This window comes from Notechis scutatus, chromosome 6, assembly GCF_049901735.1.
Source record: "Notechis scutatus isolate UNSWTSFEM ecotype Mainland chromosome 6, rNotScu1.2, whole genome shotgun sequence".
Classification (NCBI taxonomy): domain Eukaryota; kingdom Metazoa; phylum Chordata; class Lepidosauria; order Squamata; family Elapidae; genus Notechis; species Notechis scutatus.
This window is the reverse complement of record NC_142014.1, coordinates 79,064,972-79,091,046: the sequence shown is the minus strand read 5'-3', so window position 1 is coordinate 79,091,046 and position 26,075 is coordinate 79,064,972. Positions and strand designations below refer to the sequence as shown.

The 26,075-nt window shown below is 46.0% G+C and overlaps 1 protein-coding gene across 3 annotated transcripts in view; it reads left to right on the top strand.

Annotated features, from left to right (window-relative positions):
- CHCHD3 (coiled-coil-helix-coiled-coil-helix domain containing 3) overlaps positions 1 to 26,075 on the top strand; it is a 423,433-nt gene that overhangs the window by 8,234 nt on the left and 389,124 nt on the right. The window lies entirely within an intron of this gene.

Sequence of the window (26,075 nt, the reverse complement as noted above, 5' to 3'; positions counted from 1 at the left end):
GAAGCAGTTAGGTAATCTGCTTGGATTGGGACAAGCATGTAGTGTGAACCCATCCCTTTGTGGGTTAACCCCATAGATCGTGAGTCAACAAGCCGTTATTTAGCCAGTCTTGTCCAGGGCTAATTGACCAGCTCCTGTCACATCATTAATTCATCTCCCCAGTCTCTGCCTCAGCATTTTTAAGGAATTTAGCTCTACAGGTAGATGGAAGAGTCCATTTGGATTGTGGACAAATGAGGAAGACCAATGGTGCTTAGTTCACAGACAAGGCGGTCCATGCAAGAAACCCAGCAATGAATCCCAGCTCTGTAGTTATTATAAGGGTTACATTCACAAAATCTTGCAAGTATTTCTTTTTCTTCCCCTCTTACGACCCTTTCCAGAAAGCTTTTCCTATTTCTGGAGATAGCGAAAGTTTTCCCTCTGCTTGTCCAACCTGTGGGTGTCCCTTCTGACTCCCAAGGCCATCCTCTCCTACCCTTGCCCTGATGGGCAGGTGCACCTGTCGCATTCTCAGTGAAGGTGGGGACGGGCGGCCCTGGCACCAGACAAAGCAGAGAGAGAGATATTTTTAAGCTCTCTTCGCAGGCCTCCAAAAGCAAGACCTGGCAAGTTCTCAGCACACTTTTCACAGCTCTCAAGAAGGACGTTGGGTCTGATCCACAACGATCTGGCACATGATGTGCCGGGCCTGTTGATCTGGAGCCACATAAACTAAAGTCACAAGACTTCTTTCCAATTCTTGGAGTAACGTAAAATGTATTCAAATCGTTCACTGGCATAAGAACTCTGAAGTACGTAACTGGTTCTTTTCCTAGGGCTAGGAAAAAAATATATAGATGTCTTTTCATTTTAGGTCCACCCAACTGATTTTTACTAACCTTGTTTTCTTTTTTCTTTTCTTTTTTTTTAAATTTTTTATAACCTTTATTGAAATTTTGAAACATTAAAATACAAATACATTTAAAAATAGCTTTTTACAAATCACAATCATTTTTGACAGTACTAAGATATCTTTGTTACATTAACACATTTTCGTACATTTCTAATTATTCATATACATATCTATATCTTCTTCTAATCTGTACATTTCTTATTCCTATTGTCCATCCATTGGTACCAATTTTCCCAAACTGTATAATATTCTGAATCTTCCTTGTCCTTTAACTCTAAGGTGAGTTTATTCATTTCTGCGCAATCTAAGATCTTTTGGATCACTAGATAGTCTGACGGCATAGTGTTGTGATGGAGAACCTATGGCACGCGTGCCACAGGTGGCACGCAGAGATATTTGTGCCAGCACGCGAGCCACAGGCAAACTTACCTCACTGCACATGTGCGTGCCTTACAGCTGATTTTCAGCCAGTTTTAGGCCTTTTTCAGCCTCCCAGAGGCTTGAGGAAAGCCTCGGCAGGCTTTGCTGGTTGAATAATAGGCCCGTTTCGTCACTTCCTGTAAACAGCGGAATTGACGAAATGGGCCTATTATTCGTGCTGCAAAGCTTGCAGAGGCTTTTTTCAAGCCTCTGGGAGGCCGAAAAAGACCTCAAACTGGCTGAAAATCAGCTGTGAGGTGCAGTGCAGGTAAGGGGGCGTGGGGGGTGCGCGCATTGCCTTCTGGGTGCTGGCATGCGAGCGTGCACACGCATGTGCGTGCACAATTTTTGGCACAGGAGTTCAAAAAGGTTAGCCACCACTGGCATAGTGTCTTTTTTCTAGCATTGGGCAAGTGCAATTCTCAATTTACTAACCTTGTTTTCTTAGAGGGTTCGTGCAAAAAAATCTCTTATGGCCTCACTTTCTCAAAACCAGATGACTTTTCCTCCTGACTTTGCTACAGATTGAGCAAATATGTCCAGCGAAGTTATCATTTCCGAAATTTTGTTCTACTCAGTTTCTGGATTGGATCAGCGTGTGTTTATTTTTTTTGTAATTTTTTGTCTTGATGATCTCAGCTACAGGTAGTCCTCGGATTTACAACCATTTGTTTAGTGACTGAAACTACAGCGGTACTGAAAAAAGTGACTTATGACTGTTTTTCACACTTTACAACCATTGCAGCATCCCCAATCAAAATTTGGACGCTTGGCAACTGATTCATATTTATGACGGTTACACTGTCCCCAGGGTCACATGTTCCCCTTTTGCGACCTTCCGACAAGCAGCGGGGAAGCCAGGTTCACTTAACAACCATGTTGCTATTTTAACGACTGTGGTGATTCACTTAACAACTGGGGCCCGGAAGCTTGTAAAACGGGGCAAAATGCACTTCTAACAACTCTCTGGCTTAGCAATGGAAGTTGGTCATAAGTTGAGTACTACCTGTGAAACATTCGGTTAACCTGGGATTAGTTACCACAATCTGAAAACTACTACTCCTGGCCTATGACTGGCTGCCTTGAGTCACTAGGCTGCCTTGCTGAGAAACAGAAATTTGTGGTCGGAGGTTGAGGACCACTTCTTTTGGTTTTCCACAGCTTAACCATGTCATGTGAAATGTCGGTCAGCCTAGCTAATTTGGGGGTTCCACCGTGTCTCTATATCTAGCGGGGCTGTCATGCATCTGTCGGAGCCTGCATCTGCGGGGGAGAACGAGCTGGAACTGGAGCTGACAGAGATCTCAGAGGCGGCTTTATTGGCTTCTGTGATGACCCAAAGGGGCGTGACAAAAAGGCAACACAGTCAAATAAGCAAGAAGAGTCCCTTTATTATCTCCAACTTTGCCCCCAGTGTCCAGGTTACCTTCTGGCTGCAGAAAAACTCTCCCAGGAACAGCCTTTAAGTGGAGGAAATTCAGTCCAAAACAAGGTACATACAGACCGTAACTAAAAATCCAAACAAACCAAGCTGAGGTAATTAGCTTGACAGGGCAGGAGAAGGAATTTCAGACTTGAAAGCATGGCAAACCTCACAGAATTGACAAGACGCCAGGAACACAGATAAGCCATGACGATACAAGATAAAGTCATGTTTGCTCCCAACAGTTTGCTGCGTGCAACTTCCTGTGTTCCCAGCTGCAGCTAATGAAGGGAATCAGGGCCCTTTCCTCCCCCGTAAGCAAGCAACACACGTTGCTCCCTTCTCCGTTCCTCCCTACGTGCCCTAGGAGGAAGAGGGGGTGAGCCCGGGTCTTTCTCTGAATTCCCTGTCCCTTGCTCTACCTCTCCCCTGCTCTGCCCAGCTGGACTTTGCCCTTCCCCAGTTTCTTCCACAGCCAATGGAGCCAAACTCCCACTCCCTGTCATCTGTTCCGCTTTCTCCTCTGAGTCAGATTCCAACAGGGGCATGACAGCTTCGGAGGAAAATGGGGAAGAGCAGGCCCTGTCAGGACGGGGCTTTTCAGGATTAGGATGGGCTGTAGGCAGGGAGGAAGATGAGCAGGATGCCGAAGAAGAGGTTAAGCAGGGAACATGAGAGACAGAGCTCAGGCGATAAGCAAGGACTTGCCCCCTCCTGATCCTCGAGCATGGAGAGTGGAGAGAAGGTGAGAACAGCGCAGGCTGACCCGACTAGTCAGGAGGAGAGCACCCCGCCCCTCTTTCTAAGGTACACCTGGGGACTGAGGCTTAAGGAGACGTTGTAGGGAGAGGCATTTGTCGGGAACAAAGACTGAACTCCCGGAGTGTTGAGTGTCGATGTTTGAACTTTCCTGGATTCCTTCTTGATTTTGGGATTCTTGGCTTTCGGGACTCTTCGAGTTGCCTGCTGGATTTTCTTGCTTGCAGCCACGGTGCTCACAAGTGTTGGACTGGACTATTTGCAGCCAGAGGCTTCGTGAGATATGTGTGTGTGTGTGTGCATGTCTCATCCCTTGGCTCTGGGACTTGCCAGAAACCTGGGAGTATTTGGAGGGAATTTGGAGCAATAAAGGGGCAGTTTGAACAGCCAGCTTTGCCTGGGTTGGCTCTGTGCCGTGCCCCAGGTCATCCTAGGCACACCATTTAAAAACGAGCCCCGAAAAGGATAAAAGAAGTGATTTCTTCAGGGATTACAGTGAGGACGGCAAAACCAAACTAACAATATATAATTGTTATCACTGATGCATCGTAACTGCCACACTTCACCTAGCTATGATGTTTTAATTACCCCATGATTGTATCTGAGATGAAGATTTAATACAGCCACGCAAAGCTCGCAATACTGAGATTATTGGTCAATAACACCCAGAGTTTATTGCTGGGCGATAGGAAATGGAGTCCTTCTGATATGAAAAGCCATATTATTATTATTATTTTTGTCTCTTGAAGAGTAGGCGAAGGGGAAGGAATCCTAGATAGCCGAAAAAGAAGATAAGCTGAATATTGCTTGCCCACAGTTCAGCCTGGTGGGAAGTTTCACTTACAAACTTTTTTTCGGCTTACAAACCGGGCATGCCAATTTGAGAAAGACTCAGCTGCCTTCAGGAAGAGAGAAATGAACTGAAACCACTAATAAACGCCAGCAGGTAGATTAGGGCAGGGAGAGATTTAATTGTACAGGTGGTCCTTGACATATGACCATAATGGAGCCTGCCTATTATGTCATAATGGTCATAAAATGGGATGATCATAACACCCACCCAATTTTATGAATTCTACTCTACTCTACTCTACTCTACTCTAAATTTCTATTCTATTCTACTCTAATGTTCTATATTCCAGTGGGGGCTAACTTTTTTCGGCCCCCATGGTGAAAATTGCATGTGCGCTTGTGCACGCGGGCTTCCATGCCAGCACCCAGTAGGCAATGCGTGTCCCCCCCATGCCCCCTACACATTTGCGCGCAATGCCACCCCATCCCGCCGTCTCCTTACCTGCACTGAACACCTCACAGCTGATTTTTGGCCGGTTTGAGGCCTTTTTCGGCCTCCCAAAGGCTCGAGGAAGGCTTCTGCAGGCTTCCACAAGCTTTGTAGGCCGAAATCTAGCCCCATTTCGTCACTTCCTGTTTTTCCGAAAATACCGGAAGTGACGAAACGGGGCTAGTTTTTGGCCTACAAAACTTGTAGAAGCCTGCAGAAGCCTTCCTCAAGCCTTTGGGAGTCCTAAAAGGGCCTCAAACCGGCCAAAAATCAGCTGTGAGGCGCACGCATATGCGCAGTAAGGTAAGTTTGCCTGCAGCTCGCGTGCCAGCACAAATGGCTCTGCGTGCCACCTGTGGCACGTGTGCCATAGGTTTGCCATCACGGTTCTGTTCTGTTCAGTTGTTGGAAATATACAACAAATCTGGCAAAAAAAAAAGTAGTAAATGGGGCAAAACTCACTAATAAATGTTAGCACCATAAATTTTGGGCTCAACTGTGGTCGCAACTTGAGGACTACCTGTATTATCAAAAATCTCCATGGCTGAAATTGCTGCCCATTTTTTTTATTATTATTCCATAGTGCAGGCAGTTCCTCGGCTTACGGCCACAATTGAGCCCAAAATTTCTGTTGCTGAGCGAGACATTTGTTTAAGTGAGCTTTGCCTTTTCTTTTTATGGCTTTTCTTGCCACCATTAAGGGGATCCCTGCAGTTGTTCAGTTAGCAACCTGGTTGTTAAGTGAATCTGGCTTGTCCAGAAGGTTACAAAAGGGGAACACGTGACCCCGGGACATTGCCACCGTGGTAAGTACATGCCAGTTGCCAAGCTTTCTGAATTTTTGATCCCGTGGCTGCAGGGGATGCAGCAACAGTCGCCATGGCAAAAACCGGTCCCAAGTCACATTGTTCTGACCAAGGCTTCCTGAGACCGTAATTAAGCACACACTTAGTTAAAACAACTCAATGCTGGGAATTACCGTATTTATCGGCGTATAACACGCACTTTTTTCCCCCTGAAAATAGGGGCAAATGATGTATGCGTGTTATACGCCGATATAATGTTAAGAAGCCTTCGGTGAATGCTGCTGGGATCGGGGATCAAGGACACAAATGAAAGAAGGGGAGGGAGGAAGCAACGAAGCCTGTCCTTCTCTCTGGGTCAGCTCTCTCAGTCGCTCTCTCGCTCCTCCACCAGCACAGGAAGAAACTGCTTCAAAGAAGCGGGTGGGGGGCTTTTCCTGTCGCCGCAGCTTCCCTGAAGCGCCCGTTTCTCCCCACCCCCATCCCGTCCGCCCGCCCGCCCACCCGCCCGCCCGCAGTGCTCCGTTCTGCCTGCCTGCCTGCCTGCCTTCGTTAATGGTTGAATCGGAACAGCTTCGGCTGAGTAAAAGAGGCGAATAGTTATTATTCTCAGCCGAAGCTGCTCCCAAACAACCAGAAACTAAGGCAGGCAGGCAGGCAGGCTGAATGGGACACTGTGGATTGAAGCGCGCGCGTGGGGTGGGAGTGGGGTGAAATTTCCCTCTTAAAATGAAGATGCGTGTTATACGCCTGTGCGTGTTATACGCCGATAAATACGGTATGTTCATTCTCAGCTGATAAAGAGTCCCAAACATTCCCTCAAGATAAGCACCCACCTTTCTCTCCTTTGAATTTCTGCCAACAACAAAAGTGCCAAATGAACTGTAAAAAACCCAACCAAAGTGCGAAGTCCACACAAAGCTTCAAGGATTAATCTGAACAGAGCGAACGACTTTGCTTCCTGCAAAGATTTCTCTATCTTTGCATTTCCTTTATACCTTATCGGAAGGGCAATCACCTTCCAGCCTTACTCCCGAGTCGCCCCTTTTGTCTCAGCTGCTCTTGCCTTCTGGCAGCTCTGTGCATATGTGCACTGGGAACAGGCTCCCCTTGTTCCTCTGCCTTGCTGCTGCCAGGCTCCAGGAGGCAGCACCCCACTCGCAGATGGCCCTGGCCTCATCTCTGCATCGGATGCAGGACCCTCGTCCGAGTCCTCCCCAGACTCCCCGACTGGTCCCCGTTCTTCCCCACTGTCCGATTCCGCTGCCGTCTGCACAGGCTGCCGGCGAACCGCAACACACATTTGTCAACGCCATCGCAACGTTGAACGGTTGTAAGTCGAGGACTTACCTGTACAGACAAGCGTATCTGAATAGCGCCGGCTTAGTGGCACCCTCAGAATTACAGTTATAGCATCTCCAGGTTAATCTCCTTGTAATAAGGCTTTCAGTATTCAAGGAGGCCAGACTCTTGTCAGTTGCCATAGTTTCAAAGTGCTGGTTTTTCATTTAAGGGGACGGGATGGGTGGGAAGTAGCATATTATTAAAATAAACATTGTTTACATATAATCATGTAATAAACCACCTCTCCGCCTCGACGTCTTTTCCTAGCACGGGGGTTTGTCGGTGCAAAGGGCATGGGCGCGCCGAAAATGCATTGTGTGTTTATTTTTTCTTTTTTTAAATTAAAGACATATTTTTTTAACCTCCTCCCTTGGAGGCACGGCTTTTTTTTGTTCGTCTCCTTTTGTAAAAACATCTTGCATCGTGTGACGATGGATGCGACGGTTGTTAAGTGTGAAAAACGGTCCTCGGTCCTTCCCCCCCTCCCTCCGAATGGCTGTAACTTTGAACGGTCACTAAACGAATACTGGGGGACTATTTCAAATTGATGGGAAGACCATTTGATAGGAAATACACGTCCAACACGAGTGATGGAGAACAGCCTTTCTAACTGACGCCTTGATTAGAATATAGAATATAGAATATAGAATATAGAATATAGAATATAGAATATAGAATAGAACCGTGATGGTGAACCTATGGTACGCGTGTCACAGGTAGCACGCTGAGCCATTTATGCGGGCACGTGAGCCCCAGCCAAACTTACCTGCACTGCGCATGCGCATGCCTCCCAGCTGGTTTTCGGCCTCCCAGAGGCTTGAGGGAAGCCTCTGCAGCCTTTGGAGGCCGAAAAACAGGCCCGTTTCATCATTTCCAGTACTTCCGGTTTTGTAACTTCTGGTATTTGGAGGCTTCCCCTTGAGCCTCTGGGAGGCCAAAAAGGCCTCAAATGGGCCGAAAATCAGCTGAGAGGCACATGCAGTGCAGGTAAGGGGGTGGTGGGGGTGGGGTGTTGCGTGCGCATGCTCGGGGGAGCGTGCATTGCATTGTGGGTGCCGTCAAGTGTGCGTGCTTTCGGCACGGCACACTGGAATAGAATATAGAATAGAATATAGAATATGGAATGGAATATAGGATGTAGAACAGAAAATAGAAAATTAGAATAGAATAGAATAGAATAGAATAGAATGTGTAATGGAGAATAGAATAAGAATGGAATGGAATAGAATTCTTTCTTTTGGTTATTTTTTTCTCTGAACACGAATGCACACAATATAAATTTTTTCCTCCCGTTACCTTGCGGCTGACAGATAAAAGGAAGCATGTTTGCATGCATTTATGAGCGTAGGTATTGTTGGTTTTTTTTGTCATGTTAGTACTGTGTTTTTCCCCACCCTAGATTGTGTGCATCTCTCACTCTCTCTCTTTTGGATTACTTGTGCAATTAAAATAAATAAAAGATTTGAATGCCAAAGGGTGTTTTGAAGTAGATGTTCATTTTTCTATATGTAAAATTATTTCGACCGAATCCGGATTTGAAGCAAAGGACATTTTTTTTAAAATATCACAGCCATCTAGGAATCTGCTGGAAATCACATTTAGCTGATTTCCCTGAGGCGTTGCTGGAGCAAAGTATGACCTAGTGGTTAAGGCAGCAGGCTCGAATCCAGGAAACTGGGTGAGTTTTTGCCTTCGGCATGAAAGCTGGCTGGGTGACTTTGGGCCAGTCACCCGGAGATAGTGAGTTCTAGTCCTGTTTGAGTCATGAAAATCAGCTGGGTGACTTTGGACCAATCAGTAGGAGACGGTGAGTTCTAGTCCTGCCTTAGATATGAAAGCTGGCTGAGGGACTTTGGGCCAATCACCAGGAGCCTGGGAGTTCTAGTCCTGCCTTAGGCATGAAAATTACCTGGGTGACTTTGGGCCAATCACCAGGAGACTGGGAGTTCTAGTCCCGCCTTAGGCATGAAAATTAGCTGGGTGACTTTGGGCCAATCACCAGGAGACTGGGAGTTCTAGTCCCGCCTTCAGGCATGAAAATTAGCTGGGTGACTTTGGGCCAATCACCAGGAGACTGGGAGTTCTAGTCCCGCCTTAGGCATGAAAATTAGCTGGGTGACTTTGGGCCAATCACCAGGAGATGGTGATTTTTTTTTTAACCACCTTAGCCATGAATAGGTAGATCAATATGAATCAATAGATGGATGTGCTGGAGGGGGGGAGGGAGGGGTAGATATGATGGTAAGAGACATGAATATGGATGGATGGATGGATGGATAGATAAGAGGGAAGAATGGATAGATGGATGGATATGCTGCATGGATGGAAGAAGAGATGGATAGATATAATGGAAGGAGGGATAGGAGGGAGGGAGGGATATATAGATATGATTGAAGGAGAGATAGGATCGAGGGATGGATAGGATGGATAAATATGGAAGGATGGATAGATAGATAGAGTGATTGGATGGAGGGATGGAGCAAGAGAGAGAGAGAGAGAGGTGGGCTGCTGGCATTTAAAAGTATCTGAGTATCTAAGACGCCACTTCTCATTCGGAATCTATCGATTAAGATCTCTTAGGAAGACAGCCCTCTCTTCTCAATCGCTCTCACATCTGTGCAATCCAGGGAAGAAGCATTTTTCTAGGCGGTTTCCAAGTGAAAGGAAGATCTCCCTTGGCCTCTGCTCTTAGCAATGAGAGGGCCTATCAAGGGCTTTTAATTCTTGACCGAGTTGAATACTCCTTGTATATAATCTTTTCTTTCTTTCTTTTTTAAATTTGGGGAGACCCCACAAGTGCTTGTCTAAAGCAGAAAGGGACGCGGTGGCTCAGGGGCTAAGACGCTGAGCTTGTCGATCAGAAAGGTCGGCAGTTCGGCGGTTCAAATCCCTAGCGCCGCGTCACGGAGTGAGCTCCCGTTCCTTGGCCCAGCTTCTGCCAACCTAGCAGTTCGAAAGCACGTAAAAATGCAAGTAGGAAAATAGGGACCCCTTTGGTGGGAAGGGAACAGCGTTCCGTGCGCCTTTGGCGTTGAGTCCTGCCAGCCACATGACCACAGAGACGTCTTCGGACAGCGCTGGCTCTTTGGCTTTGTAACGGAGATGAGCACCGCCCCCTAGAGGTGGAAATGACTAGCACGGATATGCGAGGGGAACCTTTACCTTAAAAGCGGAAAGGCAAGATGTAAATTCTACCGTTTGTTTTCTCTACATTTAGAGTGGCCAGGTTCGTCCCTCATGCTAAATCCTGCTTTGTTTAGCGATGGTTTCTGAATGAACTAGAACGATCCGTTCGGGCAAACCACGGCTTGCAAACCACGACTTGAGTTCACACACTTCCATCACGCCGAAAGCAAGCAAACGACACGGTGTCGGAACCCATAGGGGAGCATTCGCTCTCTTTAATGGCCAGCTCCAACAATGAATGTCAGCAGGCTGGGATCCAAAACACGGCCATTTGCAACCCGAGAAAATAAATATCGGCTTGCTCAGAATCCCCCCGAGCTTGCAGAAGTCCCCAAAAAGTTATTATTTATTATTTTGGTTTACTACCGCTCTTCCTTCGAAGAGGACTTGGGGGACCAACTTCCCTCTTAGTTGGGCCTCAGGGAGCCGTTCTTTTTCCGAAGATCTCGGAGAAGGACTGGGTAATGTTCAGTAACCAAAGAGTAATGGTTTTCTTCTGGAAAAAAGAAAAAAGAAAAAGAAAAAAATCTGTGCTGTGGGGACTAAGAGCAGAATCTTTGGGAGAGGAAAAAAAAAGAACTGTATAGCTAGTTAGAGCTTTGAACACAAGGTTAGAAGGCAATGTCACCCTGCCACACTTCCTTGTAATACGTAGTTTTAATGTGTGTGTCTTCAGACACTCCGGGTTAATTATCTTGATGGTCCTGGCAACTTGCTGGTGGAAGAAGCTGGTATATATATTTTAACCCTATCCTGCACTCGAAAGGCTGAGATAAAATGACTCTTGCCATTTTAAAATACTAATCTATATATATATAAAAGCAAAATACCACTCACGCATCATCACAATATCTCCAGAATCATAAAGCCTACAAACTTGAAATTTGGCACATATGTTCCTCTTGACTTCTAGTGCTCACTAAGAAAGGATTCTTCAAAATGACCGTCAAAGCATTAGTATTTCATGTATTATTATTATTATCACGCTCTGATGCTTAGGAAATCCACTCACCCCTCCCCACCTGAAAAGAAATCTCTTCCAAATGCAAAAGATAAGCAGAGAAGAGGACTTTCAGTTTCAGTTTTAGTTTCACAGCACCCAAGCAGCTTTAATACAGAACAGTTGAGCTAAGCCACGCCCAGGCTCCTTGCTGTCTCCTTGCTCACACAGCAAATACTGTTTCAGTTTCGAAAAACAGCCCTCAACTCTCTCACACACACTGACAGGATGCTACCCAGATGAATACCGATGGATGCTGGTAGGCAGAAGCACAATTCCCCCCCCCTTTTTTTTCCTCCCCCAAAACTAAGCCCGATCACATAGTTTCGTAGCGAAGCACGGGTATAGAGCTAGTTGCTAAATACGAGGCAAAAAACAGCAGTGTTTTATCCCTGTTCATCAGAAAAGTCACAAAATCCACTGTCTCGGCTAGCTTTTGAAAACAGGAAACTAATGAAGGAACTTTATTTTCAGGGAGAACCAAAGGTAGAGGTACAGGTGAAGCGAAACCTGGCTTAAAATCAGTAACAGCGAGAGGGACGATCACATAAACAGGAACGGCAGCCAAAAAAGATCATACAATCCTTGGCTGTGGAAACAGACGCATAGAATCCAAATCATGTGAAGTATTAGTACCGCTTTATAAAGCCTTATTAAGGCCACGCCTGGAATATGGCATTCAGTTTTGGTCACCGCATTACAAAAAAGAAGTTGAGACTTTGGAAATAGTGAAGAAAAAAGAGCAACTAAGATGATTAAGGGCCTGCAGACAGAAACATATGAAGAACGGTTGCAGGAATTGGGTATAGCTAGTCTAGAGAAAAGAAGGAGTAGAGGGGACATGAGAGCACTGTTTCAATATTTGAGGGGCTGACACAAAGAGGAGGGGGTCAAGATATTTTCTAAAGCACCAGAAGGCAAGTCAAGAAGCCATGGATGGAAACTAATCCAGGAGAGAAGCAACCTAGAACTAAGGTGAAATTTCATGACAGTGAGAACAATTAATCAGTGGAACTGCCTGCCTTCGGAAGTTGTGGGGGCTCCAACACTGGAAGTTTTTAAGAAGAGACTGGACTGTCATTTGTTTTAAATTGTGTAGGATCTCCTGCTTGAGGAGGGGGCTGGACTAGAAGACCTCCAAGGTCCCTTCTGGCTCTATTCTGATTGATTTAATAAAAACAGCAGCTGAAAGAGGAGCCTGAACGGAGTCAGCTCAAGGTTAAATTCTTTTCAAAAGTTGAGGCGGAGAGAGGAGACCGTGTGGCAAGAGCGGTCGTAAAATGGGGCATTCCCTAACTACGGAGATTCTTGGCTCCCTTTAAGTCAGGGTGTGCCTGACCTCTTTTGGCAATATAGGAACGATTGCTTGCACCCCAAGATCCGGCAAACACCCCCTGCTCCTCGTGATATGAGGACGATCCCCCCACCCCGACCCCAAATCTACACCCTAAGCCCCTGATGGCAAATCTATGGCACGTGTGCCACAGGGGGCACACGGAGCCATGTGTACGGGCACGCGAGCCCCAGCCAAACCTACCTGCACTGCGCATATGTGCACCTCCCAGCTGATTTTTGGCCTGTCTAGGGCCTTTTTCGGCCTCCCAGAGGCTTGAGGGAAGCCTCTGCAGCCTTTGGAGGCCGAAAAACAGGCCCGTTTATACTGGATGTGCGTGCACGCTTTTGGCACACCACAACAAAAAGGTTCGCCATCACCGCCCTAAGCAGAAAAGCGCTTTTGTGTCTTATCAGCAATGCAGAATTATCCTCTCTCTAATGTGACATTAAAAGCCATCGGGAGCCAGGAGTGTGTGCCGTTTTATTTTATAATTTTGGCTGTATTCTGGGGGCCGCTATTCTGTTTCACTGAAAAATTAGACAGAGCGAAAAGCCGGAGAAGATATTTCCAGTCGAAGAGGCTGTCTGCATGCCGCCCTCCCCTTCCTTAGCTAAAGAGTTTGCAACGCCCTCCCTTCGTTTGCACCCCCATCTCCAGAGGCAAGAAATAGACAAATGCTGCTAATAACTTGGCGGTTATTTGCACCCGAATGACTCCGGATGCATTATTAAACTCTTTTTGTTCTGAAAGTCTCCCGATTTACTGAGATCTTCCCGTGACTTGAAAAGGCAGCAGCTGAGTTATCAAATTACAAGCGCTGGGTTCAAAGCATTCATCTATTAATTGCTCTGATTAACGGATTAATTAAAAACAGATTGAAGATGTAATTTTTTTTTTTTTGCAGTTTTCTAGTGAAAGGGGGCCTGATTGCTCGCTTGCTTCGCTTGCTCACTCCCTCTTCCTAGGGTGGGTCTAAAATTTCCGTGAGGAGGGCTTGAGCAGATGCGCGCCCGGAAAATTTGGGCTTTTGCATAAAATAACACGGACTGAAAGAACACAGTTTATAATACTTTGAAAGTGGAGATCATCTTGTAAGTATTTGTATATTCGGGCCCGTTTTCCGTTTGCCAAATTCTGCCGCAATTTAATAGGACTAAGACTGTGATGGCGAACCTATGGCATGCATGCCACAGGTGGCACGCAGAGCCATTTATGCCGGCACACGAGCTGTAGGCAAACTTACCTCACTGCGCATGCGTGCATCTCACAGTTGGTTTTTGGTGGGTTTGAGGCCTTTTTCGGCCTCCCAAAGGTTTGAGGAAGGCTTCTGCAGGCTTTGCAGGCCAAAAAGTAGCCCCGTTTCATCACTTCCTGTTTTTCCGAAAATACCGGAAGTGATGAAACAGGCCTAGTTTTTCGGCCTGCAAAGCCTGCAGAAGCCTTCTTCAAGCCTCTTGGAGGCCGAAAAGGCTTCAAACCAGCCAAAAATCAGCTGTGTGTCACAGTGCAGGTAAGGGGGCGGCGGGTGTGGGTGGGATGGGTGATTGTGTGCGCATGCATAGTGGGCGTGGGGGTGCGCATTGCCTTCTGGGTGCTGGCGCACAAGCGTGAGCATGCAAGTGCGCGCACAATTTTCAGCACAGGAGCCCAAAAAGGTTAGCCACCATTGGACTAAGGAGTAATCCATCCTTAACGTCCTTCAAAAATATTTTTCCACTCGTATTTCTTGGGTTTTGGGCACGGGGAGATTTAGAAAACAGATATTGATACCAATGTGAGTTTTATACTTTTAAAATGGAGGAGGAATAGTGAACAGAAACATATTTCTGCCATGTCTTTCCCGGCGGCCCTCGGTTCGTTTAGTGACTGTTCAAAGTTACAATGCCACTGAAAAAAAATGGCTTATGACCCCTTTGTGCATCCCCGGTCGCGTGATCAAAATTCAGACACTTGGCAACTGACTCATATTTATGTTCATTCAACGGATAAAACTCTGGCCTTCCAAATAGTGCAGTAGCCCCCGAGTTACGACCACAATGGGCCCCAAAATGTATGTTGCTAAGGGAAAGGATTGTTAAGGGAGTTTGCCCCGTTTTACGACTTTTCTTGCCAGAGTTTGTTAAGTGAATCACCGCAGTTGTTACATTAGTTGGCCTTCCAAATAGTGCAGTAGCCCCGAGTTACGACCACAATGGGCCCCAAAATGTATGTTGCTAAGGAAAGGATTGTTAAGGAGTTTGCCCCGTTTTTACGACTTTTCTTGCCAGAGTTTGTTAAGTGAATCACCGCAGTTGTTACATTAGTAACAGGGTTGTTGATTGAATCTGGCTTCCCCGTTGACTTGGCTTGTCAGGCGGTCGCAAAAGGGGATTGCGTGACCCCGGGGACACTGCCACCGTCGTTAAGTATGACGCCAAGCATCTGAATTTTGATCTTTTCTGCCACTGTTGTTAAGGGAACGCTATAGTTGTCCAGTGAATCGTCCCGTTTTTAAGCGAACCTGGCTTCCCTCATTGACTTGGTGTCATGATACCAATCTTCCAGTACTTGAGAGGCTGCCCCTAAGAAGAGGGGGGGTCAATCTATTCTCCAAAGCACCAGAAGCAGGAGAAGAAGCAACGGATTAAAACTAATCAAGGAGAGAAGCAATCTAGAATTAAGGAGAAACTTCCTAACCGTGAGGACAATGAACCAGTGGAACAACTTGCCACCAGAAGTTGTGGGTGCTTCATCACTGGAGGCTTTCAAGAAGACACAGGACAACCATTTGTCTGCAATGTTACAGGGTTTCCTGCTTGAGCAGTGGGCTGGACTAGAAGACCTCCAAGGTCCCTTCCAGCTCTGTTACTCTGTTATATTACTTTGCTTGTCAGAAACCAGCTAGTCACATGACCCTGGGGCAATGCAACAGTCCTAAGTACATGCCAGTTGCCAAATGTCTGAATTTCAATCACATGACCATGGGAATGCTGCAAGTGTGAGAAACTATCATAAATCATTTTTTTCCAGTGTCGTCGTAACCATGAACAGTCACCGAATGAATGGTTGTAAATCAAGGACTATCTGTATTGCATCTTGCAGAACACTTTCCACATACAGCAAATAACATTTGAAAGCCTTCCTTTAATTGGACTTGACGTGTAAGAAATTCCACAATTTGTTGGCCGTTAAAAACAACATCCCATTGAAATTACATTTTTAAAATTTGAAATTTGCTTCTTAAAAAACATGTTTACTGCTACTCTTTGGCTCTGTTTTCTATTTATATTCCCCCCCCCCCCGAGAACTTGATTAATGATATCTCCAATTAATAACCCTCTCAATATTAATTTTAATACTGAACCTTACCAAGTAAATAAACTGGAAATAGAGAAAGCGAAATAGAGTTGCATCTTCGTACGGCAGGACTTAAATGATGAAAAAAAAAAAAAAGGCCAAACCTGGTATCTGGCCAGCCCTGTGAAGGAATTCAACCGGGTCCATGTCAAAACAGAAAGGACCCCCACCCGAATTAAAGGGAATATTTTGACAGGCATAATCCAAACTGGGAAAATAACACAGAGGCAAATTTGTATATGTTGCAACTACATTATGGCCAGTTGGAATGGCTGATGGTGAGAAGACCGAAGGATGTTCTGTGAGAGGGATCTTGGAGTCCTAGTCGAAAAATTGCTTAAATATGAGCCAGCCGTGTGTGGCAGCTGCCAAAAGAACCAATGCAATCCTAAGCTGCATCCACAGAGGGATTGAATCAAGATCATGTGAAGTGTTAATCATACCACTTTATAATGCTTTGGTAAGGCCACACTTGGGATGCTGCATCCAGATTTGCTCGCCGCGATGTAAAAAAGATGCTGAGACCGTAGAAAAGAGTGTGGAGAAGAGCAACCAGGATGATTAGGTGTCTGGGGGCTAAAACATATGAAGAACAGTTGCAGAAATTGGGTAGGATTACTTTAATGAAGACTTGATAGCAGTGCTCCAGTATCTCAGGGGCTGCCCTAAAGAAGAGGGAGTCAAGCTATTCCCCAAAGCACCAGAGGGCAGGACAAGAAGCAACGGATGGAAACTAATCAAAGAGAGAAGCAACTTAGAACTAAGGAGGAATTTCCTGGCAGTGAGAGGAATTAACCAGTGGAACAACTTGCCTCCAGAAATTGTAAATGCTTCAACACTGGACGTTTTTAAGAAGAGGTTGGACAACCGTTTGTCTGAAATGGTGTAGAGTTTCCTGCCTAAGCAGGGGGTTGGACTAGAAGACCTCCAAGGTCTCTTCCAACTCTGTTATTCTGTTCTGTTCCGTTCCGTTCCTATTCCTATTCCTATTCGTATTCCAGTTCCATTCCATATCATTCCTATTCCATTCTTTCTAATTTTATTCTACTCTAGTTATTCTATTCTGTTCTATTCTATCCTATTCCATTCCTATTCCTATTCCACTTCACTCCATTCCATTCCATTCCATATTTTCTCTCTTCTCTTCTCTTCTCTTCTCTTCTACTCTACTCTACTCTACCCTACCCTACCCTACCCTACCCTACCCTACCCTACCCTACCCTACCCTACCCCCATCCCACCCCATTCCCATTCCCATTCTATTCTATACATTGAGGACTCCTTGGAGAAGACCACGATGAGAAAGATGGAAGGGAAAAGGGAAAAGGAAAAGAGGACGGGCAGAAGATGAGATGGTCAGATAGGGTCCTTGGTGCAACGAAGGTGAATGAGCAAATTCCGGGAGGACCCTGGAGGACAAAGGGGGCCTGGCATGCTGTGGGGGCTCATAAAGCGTCAGACGTGACTTAGTGACTGAAGAACAACAACAACAGCACAATGAATACACTTAACTTTCCCTTTCGAAGTAGCACTCCTGCTTAATTTTCCCCATACGAAGCTATCACTGGCTCCTGGTTTTACGGAACAGGCTCTTGAACTCGGGACCCGAACCATGAGGAGGGCTGACTTAGGAATTTAAGTCTCACTGAATTTTGTGGCGTTCATTTTACCTCACGCTGCTACGAATGTCTTAATAGCCGGCTGTTTTAACGGCCCCGTATAACATGTTTTGTTGGAAATATTCTTCTCGGTATCTTATTTGGGCAATAGAATTGCACGTAATGAGTAATTGAAAGTAAATACTAAGGTCTCCAGCTCCCAGTTTCTCCTCTTGCTCGATGTTAGGGATAATTTCGGTGAGGCAGACGGGTGAATAAAATGGCTCCCAGTCAATTCTTCCTATTGTCAGACGAAATAGGCTTGTAAGGTCGGGTTTTCTTTTGAAAAGAAAATATTTCTTTCCTTTTTTTTGGGTGGGGAGGGGGAAATTACCTTGCATTACAATCCATTACTATCTCTAAACCATCGCTATCATCTCCTCAGGTCATTGCTGTGTCGTTATTTAAGATGGGGGCATCTTAAAATTCTGAGGCTGCAGCCTATTGTTGTGCTAAAAACCTTACAAAGAGCTATCTAGATGCACAATGAGGCGTAGGTTTATATATACACTAAAGGGAATTGCTTGCTCAAGAGAGAAGGAGGGAGAAAAAACCCCACGGTGCCAACGGCTGGGAAGGGGGACATTAAAAGATGGTGCGAAAACCTTTTGGAGTCAGCTCTCCCACCGTGCGCGCAAGCCTTTAGCTGGTTTAATCATGCATGAGGGCTTAGCTTGCTGTTCATCGGATAGTCCTTCCACAACAAGCTTCTCTTTCTAACCACAGCAGTATTAAATGGAAGTTGGATAAGTAGGTTGCTCTGAGGGGGTCCTTTTCCTGGCAGACGTTTCATGACCCAACTAGGTAACATCATCAATGCTAGCAGGGTTTGCAAAAAAGGAGGAGGGGGGAAGGAGGAGGGGGGAAGGAGGAGGAGGACTGTGGCGTCCTTGGTGCTCTCCGAGCTTGGAGGTTTTCTTGCAGACGTTTCATGACCCAACTGGGTAACTTCATCAGTGTTCGTGGGCAGTGGGGTTTGCCAGGACAAGGAGAAAGAGGACGAGAAGGAGGACTGTGGGGTCCTTGGTTCTCACAACCCTGATACTCATAGGCATGGACACCTCATGACATCTGAATGTCTTTTTCAAGATCTTCCTCAGAACTCCAGGATTAAAAAAAGGGCAGTAAAATTGAATCAATCCAAACCAAATTGAACTGGTTTATGACAGTTACAGATTGCAGCCGTGATGGGAGGACTCCATTATGGTTATAATGCAAGGAGCACTCGTAGAACCATTACTGTCCAGCACGGTACTATTCCTGGGACACCAGCCACAGTGAAGGATGGTGTGTGTGTTTGTGTGTGTTTGTGTGTGTGTGTGTGTGTGTACACACGTACAGGCATCTCACAACGGAGTTGTGCCTCCAGAAATTGGGTGCTCTTGAGGCTTCTTGCAATTTAGAGATTTCTTCTCTTCCTTCTCCTAAACCCTGTGCAAATATTATTTTAGTTCTCTTTATTCCCACCCCCCTTAACTTGCAATACCGCTTGCACGAATGTGAAGAAATATATATATATATATATCTTTTTTTCCTGGCTTTGAACAGAATCGGTGTTAGGAGCAATATTTTTGACAGCCGTCCTCCAGCGGTCTGACCCGTTGTTCGAAAATTCAGAAATTCAGAAAGCGTGTAACAGGGTCACTCTCCAGAGTGTCTCCAGTCTGCTTTCCTGGCGGACTATTTTATCCCCAACGTTTTTATCTCTGTATACAAAAAAAAAAAAAAAAAACCTGTTAGGTTTTTTTTCCCAAACCCTGCTGAGGGATTCCTTGTTCTGAGAAAGACGAAAAACCGTCTGGCTCTTAAAAAAAACCAAAACCCTGAGTTTTATTTCAATCTTTCTGACGGGAACAAAAGAGAGAGCTTGTTAATCTTGAAGCCCAGGGAATGCTGCAAAGAGGGTTTCCTTATTAATTAGCAAGTGGATTTCTCGTCTAGAAATAAAGATGCTTGTTTTAAATAACAATTTAATGTAGCAACGAGACAGTGTTTGCTTCTGGTTTTTTTTCTCCTGTAAATTGCTGAATGTTTCATACTTGCTGTCCTGTTACCGTGTTTCCCCCAAAATAAGACCCTGTCTTACATTTTTTTGCCACCAAAAAGGCACCAGGTCTAATTTTGGGAGGATGTCATCCACTGACTGACCTCACTTGTGTGCATCGTCCCTGGACTCCTTTTCGCTGTCAGAGGCAGGAGTGGGATTCTACCAGTTCGCACCGGTTTGCTAGAACCAGTTGTTAACATTATAGGCAGTTCGGAGACCTGGTTGTTAGAAGAAATTACTGGCCTAATCCTGTAAGGAAGGCAGGAAGGAAACATTCTGGTGTTGCTTACAGAAACTGCCTCTCCGTTAACCCTTATTACGTTCTTGGCAGGACTAGACTTCCTGTCTCAGGAACTTTTCTGGAGTTTTTTCCCACTTCCTTTGCTGGTACTTTGCTTGTGTGGAGTGACCATTCAAAGTTACAATGGCACTGAAAAAAGTGACTTATGACCATTTTTCACACTTACGACTGTTGCAGCATCCCTACAGTCATGAGAGGCCAGGCGAGGAGATGCGTGCCTCACTGTGAGTGATATTGAGTTGCCCACGCCCAGCCAGTCACATGACCACCAAGCCACGTCCACCCAGTCACATGACCACCAAGCCACGCCCACCAACTAAGCCACGCCCACAGAACCGGTTGTTAAAAAATTTGAATCCCACCCCTGTTCAGAGGCCTTGAGGAACGTCTTCTGTGGCTGACTGTCAGGTTTCCAAGGGATGAAATCCATTTAAAAAGAAAAGAGCAAAGTCCATCTTCCAAAACAATTTCTTTTATTTAGGAAAGCATCAAATTGGCAAAATCTGTTGTAATTCCAGATCTGACACAACCCGGAATTACACCACATAATATTGGAAGTTAGAAACAACCCTCCAAAAGTCACATTTCCCAATAGAAGTAAATCAATGTTTGCCTGGTGTCATCAATCTCCACCTCCAGGTCTCAGCAGGGGTTCCCATGGGAAGAAGAACCACCGAGCCTAAACAACTCTCTCTATCTCATTCCTCCCACCGTAGGAATGTGGAAAGCCCGAAACCCCTCCCTCCATAACCAGCAAAGAGAAAGAAAGAAAAGGAATATATATATAAGAATATATTTATAAGGCTAAATAAAATGGCTACGCATATGTCAATTTCAGGTTTACACCAAGGCTTTCCTGAAGGCCTCTGCAGCCAATAACAGAGCTCCAGATCGAGTGCAGCTCCACCACCACCCACCACCACCCTAGCTTAATTTTTATCTGTCCACTCTGGTGTGGGCAGGACGTTAATTAGGGCTTATTTTTTTGGGGGGGAGGACTTACATTGGGTGCACGTGTAAAAATCAAGCCTAGGACTTACTTTCAAAGTGGGTCGTATTTTCGGGGAAACAGGGTACATAAACATGCATTTAATGAGCTGAAGCCCTCTCCCCTCCCCCCAGTGATATATTTCACAAATTTGGATTAACTATCATTTTTTTAAGGCTCAGTGTCAACTCATAAAACATTTTGTATACACGTTTTATAGTTGACAACAGAAAGAAGGGAGGGGAGTTTCAAAGAGCCGGCAGCAGTGTGGAATCGAAAGTACATTCCATTCGTATTTTCTTCGAAGACTGATTAGATGACTGAAGCTTCTGCCTCGAAAAAATCTAATTGGAGAGCATGATTGATGACTCTTGACTATGGATGTTTTTCGTTGGATGATACACCCAGAGGGGTGGGAGGAAAAGCAGGATCAAGGGGGACTAGAACGTTAACTTCAAATAAATCCTTTTTAGTTTTGGGAGTGTGGCTGGAGGCTCATGATTTAACTGGAGTAACTGCCAGAATCCTGACACTCAGTTTGTAGCGAGTGCAGTTCCGAGAAATCAGTATTTGATACAGGAAGTCCTCAACGTACGACCACATTTCGCCCCAAAATGTATGTTGCTAAGGGAGAAACGTGTTCTGTGAGGTTTGCCTGATGTTATGACTTTTCTTGCCACGGTTGTTAAGTGAATCATCGCAGTTGATAGTCACAAGGTTGTTAAGTGAATCTGGTTTCCCCATTGACCTTGTTTCTCAGAAGGTTGCAAAAGGAGGATCACGTGACCCCGGGACATTGCGACCGTCATAAATATGAGTCAGTGGCCAAGCGTCCGAATGTAAACCCTATGACCATGGGGATGCTGCAATGGTCGCAAGTGTGAAAAACGGCCCTAAGTCACATTGTTTCAGTGCTGTTGTAACTTCGAACGGTCATTCAGGGAACTGTTGTAAGTCGAGGACTACCTGTAGTAGGACATTTCATTGAAAGGTCAAAGAACTTGAAATTAAAGCAAATTTTGAAATTTGTTGGCTTGGGCACCAGGGTTAGATTCAGGCAGTGGTTTGGAGCCACAGGTATGAATGGTCAAACGGTCAACTGAATGGAGAACACCAACATTTGGGGCCTCTTCCATTTACAGATACAGATAATCAGAGTTGGAAGGGACCATGTAGGTCATTTAGTCCAACCCCCTGCCTAAGCAGGAGACCCTACCCCATTTCTGACAAATGGCAGTCCAATTTATTTATTTCGTATTTACTTCGTAAGATTTATTTATTACACGTCCAATAAGCCAGTGGGAAAAAAGTAATAGCCACTGTAGATTCAGTAACTGTCTGCATTTAATCTTTTGCTTAACCTTTTTTTGGGGGATTTGGTAATTAATCTTCCCAGCGCTTCACAAAAATTGACAGAAGAAAATATTTCTAGCTCAGGCTTGAACTGTGGGGACCTTGTTGCTCTCTGAGCTTGGTGGTTTGGCTGAAGACATTTCATGACCCACCTAGGAAACGTCATCAGTGCTAGAAGGGAGTGGGGTTTGTGAAGTGGAAGAGATGGAAGAGAAGGGGGAGGAGGACTGTGAGGTCCTTGGTGCTCTCTGAGTTGGTTCTTTTCTTGCAGACATTTCATGACCCAACTAGGAAACCTCATCAGTGCTGGAGGGGAATCGGGTGAGTAGAGTAGAGGAGGAGGAGGAGGACTGTGGGGTCCTCAATGCTCTCTGAGCTTGGTGGTTTTCTTGCAGATGTTTCATGACCCAGTTAGGTAACAACATCAGTGTTAAAAAGGAGTGGGGGTTTGCAGAGACTGTGGTCTGTGGTGCCCTTGGAGCTTGGTTGTTTTCTTGCAGACGTTTCCATGCCTAGCTAGAGAACATTATCAGTGCTGGAAGGGTTTACTCACTGTTTATATACAGTGGCCTGGCCTGTCGGTGTTGGTGAGTGTTGTTAAACAGCCCCCTCTAGCACTGAAGATGTTCCCTAGTTGAGTCATGAAACGTCTGCAAGAAAACCACCAGGCTCAGAGAGCACCATGGACCACACAGTTATCCTTTCCCTCCTCTACTCTACAAACCCTCCAGCACTGATGATGTTCCCTAGTTGGGTCATGAAACGCCTGCAAGTCAGACACTTCATGGACGTTTGAGCCTCTTCGGCCTGGGCGAAATTTTGTTTCACGGTTAGATGCATTTGAGGGCATTGTACAATGTGGAGTCCTGCCACAGCATTTTATTGGTGTTTGGATCGGAATTTGGGCCTGGCCATTCCGAAAGAATGAACTGATGATACTTTTTCATCCATTTTCTTACACTTTGCTTGAATGCTTGAAATCCTCTCTCTTGTTCCATAACCCTCTTGCGCTTCAGGTGATGAGAAAATGGCCTCAGATCTGCTTCCTGCGCAGGCAGCCACTCAAATATTGGAATCAAAAGAGAGCCGGAAGGGACCTTAGAGGTCTTCAAGTCCAACCCCTGCTCAAGCTGGAGACCCTACCCTATTTCAGACAAGTGACTGTCTAGCCTCTTCTTAAAAACTCCCAGCGTTGGAGTATTCACAACTTCTGGTGGCAAGCCACTGATTAATTGTTCTCACTGTCATGAAATTTCACCTTAGTTTTAGGTTGCTTCTCTCTCTTGGTTAGTTTCCATCCGTTGCTTCTTGTCCTGCCTTCAGGGGCTTTGGAGATTAGCTTGACTCCCTCTTCTTTGGGGCAGCCCCTCAGATATTGGAGCACTGCTATCATGTCTCCCCTGGTCCTTCTTTTCATCAAAGTAGACCTACCCAGTTCCTGCAACCGTTCTTCCCATGTTTTAGCCTCCAGACTCCTAATCCTCTTTGTTGTTCTTCTCTGCACTCTTCCTGATGACCAGGTTAATTGAGTAAGCCATGGTCCAGTTGCCCTTTGTTTAGCTTGCTGTGCCAAGCAAGAAAAATCTCTCTCTCCCTCTCTCCCTCTCCTTCCCTCTCCCCCTCTCCCTCTCATTCTCTCTCCCTCTCCCCCTCATTCTCTCCCTCTCTCCCCCTCCCCCTCCCTCCCTCTTCCCCCTCATTCTCTCCCTCTCTCTCCCTCTTTCCCTCTCTCCCTCTTCCTCCCTTTCTCCCTCTCTCTCTATCTTTCCCCTCCCTCCCTCCTCCCTCTCCCCCTCTCTCTCCCCCCTCATTCTCTCTCTCCCTCTCTTCCTCTCTCTCCCTTCTCCCTCTCCCTCTCTCCCTCTCCCCTCCCTCTCCTCCCTCTCCCTCCCTCTCTCTCTCTCTCTCTCTCCCTCATTTTCCCCCTCTTCCTCTTCCTCCCTCTCCCCCCTTTCTCTCTCCTCTCTCCCTCCTCATTCTCTCTCTCCCTCTCTCTCCCCTCTCTCTCCTCTCCCTCCCTCTCTCCCTCTCCTTCCCTCCCTCTCCCCTTTCTCCCCTACATTCTCTCTCTCCCCTCTTCTCTCTCTCTCCTCTCCCTCTTCCTCTCCCTCTTCCTCTCTCTCTCCCTCCTCTCTCTCTCTCCCTCTCTCTCCCCTCTCTTCCTCTCCGCCCTCTCATTCTCTCTCTCCCTCTCCCTTCCTCATCTCTCCCTCTCTCCCCTCCTCCCCTCCCTCTCTCCCTCTCTCTCTTCTCTCCCCCTCTCCCTCTCCTCTCCCTCATTCTCTCTCTCCCTCTCTCCCTCTCCCTCTCCCCTTCTCTCCCTCTCTCCCCCCCTCTCCAAAAGTTCATTTAGGTTTCCACTCTGCCTTTTTACTCCAGGACTAAAGTTGCATTATCCGAAGGATTTTTTGGTTTGGTGTTGTTTTTTTTAACACATTTCTTCCTTTCTCCCCCCACCTTTTTTTTTGTTCATAGCCCCGAAGACTTATTATGCCCTAGAGGTGATAAACGATTCTAGGTCTGTAGTAGCTCTAGTATTTTAATGAGCTTTTCTTACCCAAATGACTTCAGACTGCAATAAAGCTCTCCGGTTGTGTTAAATCAGAATCCCCGTGCCTTTTGCCCGTAATTTAAATGAGCAAATTAACCAGCACCGTTAACAGTAAATTTGCCTCCTCTCTTAAAACCGAACTGGGGCAGAACGTGTTATTCCAACCAACTTGTCTTCAATATATTGAGTCGCGTTGCTTGGTTTGAACGCTTTAGCCTGTAATTCTGAATTGCAGAATTCTGGAGTGGCGTGGTTGGACGTTTGTTTTAGAAAGTCTAAAAAAAGACTGTTACTAAAATGTCTAGAAAGGCTTGTTCTAAGAAGCAGCAGATTCTGTCTCTAACATCTGTCTCCAGTCTACAACACAGTCCTTTCAGCAGTTCCAAGAAGGCTCCACACTCATTTGCACCACTCAGGTGGCCCCGAGGACACAGGTAAACCTCCAGGTGGCCTCAACGACTCTTCGAAAAGGATGCAAATGACCAGCTGTCTGCAAGAGGTATAAATCCTTCCCTTCCCCACCATCCAGCCAGAGCTGAAGAAGCTTCTCGGATGAGAAGTGAAACATCTTCAAAGAAAAACGAGAAAGTCCAGTTGCCTCCTGAAAAAAGCACCTTTGGGACAACCAGGACCTGGGTGACTGAGAATCTCTACAAATTGGGATGAACAGCCTTTGAATGGTGTGGGAATAGGAATGGATTTCCAGGGGGGGAAAATTGCAGACTACAGGAAACATTTGCACCACTCAGGTGACCCTGAGGACACAGATAAACCTCCAGGACTCTCTAAAAGGACACAAATGGCCAGCTGTCTGCAAGGAATATAAATCCTTCCATTCCCCACCATCCAGTCAGAGCTGAAGAAACTTCTTGGAGGAGAAGCGAAACCTCTTCAACAGAAAAAACCAGAAAGTCCAGTTGCCTTTTAAAAAAGCACCTTTGGGAGTCATTCAGTCTGTAGATCACACCATGACTGGCTGTCACCTGTGGGCGTATACCTGTCCAGTACCTGATCTCCCTCCCTCCCTCCCTCCCCAAACGATGCTGCGCTTCAGTGGTTAGGTGATCTAGACATTGGTATCTGAATATAGATCCTTTTGACACTCCAATTTTATTGCATTTTTTAAAACATAGGCAAAATGTTAACATATAATGCAAATCCATGTATGCCGTACACTCAATCAGTGTTGGCGAACCTTTTCAGCACCGAGTGCCGAAAACCGGAAGAGCAGTTCCCCGGCGCACATGTGCATGCCGGGAAGCTGAGCTGCTGGTTTCCAGTGAGCACATGCGCACCAGCCCCCTGGTCTTCCAGTTTCTGGTCGTACATGCGTGGATGAAGACAGCTGGATGGCACGCATATGCGTGCTGGAAACTGGAAGCTCAGCTTCCCG